The 3,437-nt window shown below is 40.1% G+C and overlaps 1 non-coding gene across 1 annotated transcript; it reads left to right on the forward strand.

Moving 5' to 3' along the window:
- The first annotated feature begins 1,114 nt into the window (after positions 1-1,114).
- On the forward strand, positions 1,115-1,221 carry LOC145151683 (small nucleolar RNA R71). Its single transcript, XR_013732245.1, has one exon. It is a non-coding gene; the product is annotated as a small nucleolar RNA R71 (small nucleolar RNA).
- Positions 1,222-3,437: the final 2,216 nt, after the last annotated feature.

Here is a 3,437-nt window from a genome sequence, read left to right on the forward strand (position 1 = left end):
TTCCTTCTATTAGTGAGAAGTTCCTTAAGGAACTTTGCATATTTGGGCATTTGTGCGACAGCTTCGATGAAGGGTATGTTGATTTGAAGAGCCTTTATATGATCTAGAAACTTCTGGTACTCCTCTTCCTGCTTCACTTTCTTAGCTCGGCTGGGTATGGCAATGGCGGCTGGTAAAACTTTTCAGGGGTCTGATTGTTCGGATTTGGCAGTGGACTCGCCGAGTCCATATTCTGTACTCGGCGAGTAGAGCTGTCAGATTGAAGATTTTGATTTTCTGCTTGATTTTCTGCTTCCTCCTTCTGTGATTCTTTGGGTGCTTCATTCTGAATAGGGGCTAGAGGAGTGATTATTTTCCCACTTCTTGTTGTGACTATGTTTATGTGCGCGCCTCGTGGGTTGTTTTCGGTTTTGCTAGGAAGTTCGCCCGGTGATCTTTGGTTTATTTGTTGAGCAAGTTGCCCTAGCTGCGTTTCTATGTTGTGGATAGATGCTTGCTGGTTTCTAAGCATGGTCCTTGTTTCTTGAATTGCAGCATCATGATCACTATGTCTCTTTTCTGAAGCAGCTACAAATTTGGTAAGCATTTCTTCCAAACTTGGTTTTCTTTCTTGTGATGGCTCCTCCTTTTGGTAAAAACCCCTTCCCTTTTGCTTGAACTTCTCCTCCTTAGCCTTCTTGTACTCGTCATAAGGGAGCCACTCTTTCTTTGGTCTACGCCAATCTTCATCATATCGGTCCCCACTTGAGTAACAAACTTGCACCTTTTTGTTGCCATTCTCATCCAAATCGCAGTCTCTAGTAAGGTGAGGCCCATTGCAATTTTCGCAACCCACCCGAATAGCATGTATCGTTTGGTCCATTTTATCCATCTCCTATCCATGGTTTTTAGCATAGCCATAACTGCTGACAAGTCTTCTGAAGCTGCATAGGCGGCCCCCCTCGTCACATCATTTCTTGGATTGTGGTATTCTCTAGAATGCTTAGAGAATTCTTCAATTAGTTGCTTTATCACTGGAGGTGCCTTCTTCGTGAGTGGACCTTGCGAGTCAAGTAATTGCCTAGTGGTAACATTTACTCCATCATAGAAGATGGAGACTTCTTGTTGACTATTGAGGTCATGATGTGGGCAATTCCTTAGCAGGCTCTTGTACCTCTCCCACGCTTCATATAGTGATTCTCCAGCTTGTTGTTCAAAGTTAGCTATGGCTTTCTTTAGCTTGGATATCTTGGATGGCGGGCAGAATTGATCAATGAACTCTTCTTTCATTTGGGCCCATGTAGTGATAGATCCTGGGGGCAATGACTTGAGCCAATCCTTGGCAGCACCCTTCAAAGTAACCGGAAGCATGCGAAGTAGCTGAGTTTCCCGAGGCACATTTGGAACATTGAAATAATCAGCTACATCATTGACTTCGTCCAAGTGTTTATAAGCGTCTTCGTGGTCTTTGCCTGTGAAGGGGATCTCCTTAAGTAGAGCCAGGATGTGACCCTTGAGCTCAAAAGTAGCAGTAGCGGGGATTGCGGGTTGCACAAGTCCCGGTCCGGTATCATTGCGTATCCTCTTCTTCCATTCCCCCATGGGGACTTCATCAATGTTAGCCATGAGAATAGCTAATTCGTCGTCGGAATCGGAAACGTGACCGAATGTAGGGTCTTCTTCTTCCTCGGTCTCGTACTCGGCGTCTTCTTTAGTTGGGTCTTCTATTGTCAAAGAGGCGCTGGATGCTCCTGATTTGCTGCTCTTCTTCTTGCTGAGAACGGACTTTAGGTTCTTTAGTGGCGAATTCCTTAAAGAAGCGGATTCTCCAACGGATTTTCCTTTGTTCTTCCTTAGGGCGGATTCCGGGTCGTCTAGAGGAGGGATCAAAGGTGTATCAGATCCTCGGGTCATGAAACAACTGCAAATAAAACAAGAAAAACGCGTAAAAAGAACAAAAATAAAATAAAAGCTAAAACTGCACTCGGCGAGTTCAAGGTAAAAACAGAAAAATTTTCTACTTAATTTATTAAAACAGGGATTGATCAAAACCTATACTAACTACTAAATTACCTCAGAATTAACTTTGTGTAAGATAAATCCCACACAAAGGATCGATAAAAATAGAAATTAGTGCTAATTTAGAACCGTTCCCCGGCAACGGCGCCAAAAACTTGATGTGTGTGAAATGCATTGGTTTTAATCCTACTTTTGAGTTATAAATTAAGCACACAAAGGCAGTGAACCTGTCTTTTAGTGGTATAGTTGGGTAAGTAGAGTGTCGAACTCAGGGAACGGTAAATTAAAACTAAAGACTAATTTTATCTAAATTAAATAGTAAATATGGGTTTTCTCTAGTTTTACAAGACTAGAAACTTACTAATACTACTTAGGCTAAGAACTAGAAAAACAAAGATTTAACTGAATTTAATAATAAAAGGGACTTCTGTTTAGTTCAACTCAATTGATCCTATGGTTGATATTATGGTAATAGTGCAATGGATTAATTCTTCTATTGGCTACCGATTCAAGTGATTAGCCTTGCGTTCGCTACGATAATCCTTAGAAAACAAACTAACTCAAACAGTGATCAGTTGTCTAATTTAATTTAATTCACTAGATTATTTATTCGGGTTAATTTAGACTTGTAATAGCTAACTAAATTGGTCCTTTAGTTAACCTCTTGCTGATGGTCATCAAACAAGCTCACACATGAATTTACCTAATTTTTCTTATTAATTCTAGTTTCACGTTCGTTAGTCCTAGACATATGATAAAGTGGTCACATAAACATATGGGGTTGATAATTAAAAGATGTTCATACTATTTAATTATCTTCCTATTAACAGAAAATTAGTTATCATTCACACACAAGGTTCTTTAACAAGCTAAAATTAACAAAATCACCAATATTTAATTAATCCTACCATTAATCAAACCATAATATCAATTTTGTATCCCCAAACAGAAGTTTAAGAGTTTTAGCTCATGATTGAGGTAATTAACAGCAATAAAACGAATTCTAATTGTCTAACCATAATTGAGAAACAATAGATTAAGTAGAATGATGAGAATGTGCCTCAAATCTTCTTCGGAATTGGATTCTAGGTTGTATCTTCGTTCTCTAGGGTTCTTCTGGCTCTTCAATCGCATCTTGCTTCTCCCCAAAGGTTCCAGAAGTCCTTCCATCGGATTAAGACCCGCTATTTATAATTATCACAAAACAGGGGCTACTCGGCGAGTAGGTCGTGGACTCGCCGAGTACTAGTGTGAAATCCGTGTTCGGTAAGGAATCTTGACTTTTCTTTCGGGAACATTCTAATGAACTCGCCGAGTACATGCGTGGACTCGCCGAGTAGGTGTGTAGTTTTCCCTTTTTCTTCATTCTTTGGTCTCTAATTGCTTCTCCTTTTTCCTTTCTGCTTCCAAGCATGTCTTTTGGACTGAAAACACAATAT

This window comes from Lactuca virosa, chromosome 1, assembly GCF_052849685.1.
Source record: "Lactuca virosa cultivar CGN04683 chromosome 1, Lactuca_virosa_CGN04683_v6, whole genome shotgun sequence".
In the NCBI taxonomy this organism is placed as follows: Eukaryota; Viridiplantae; Streptophyta; class Magnoliopsida; order Asterales; family Asteraceae; genus Lactuca; species Lactuca virosa.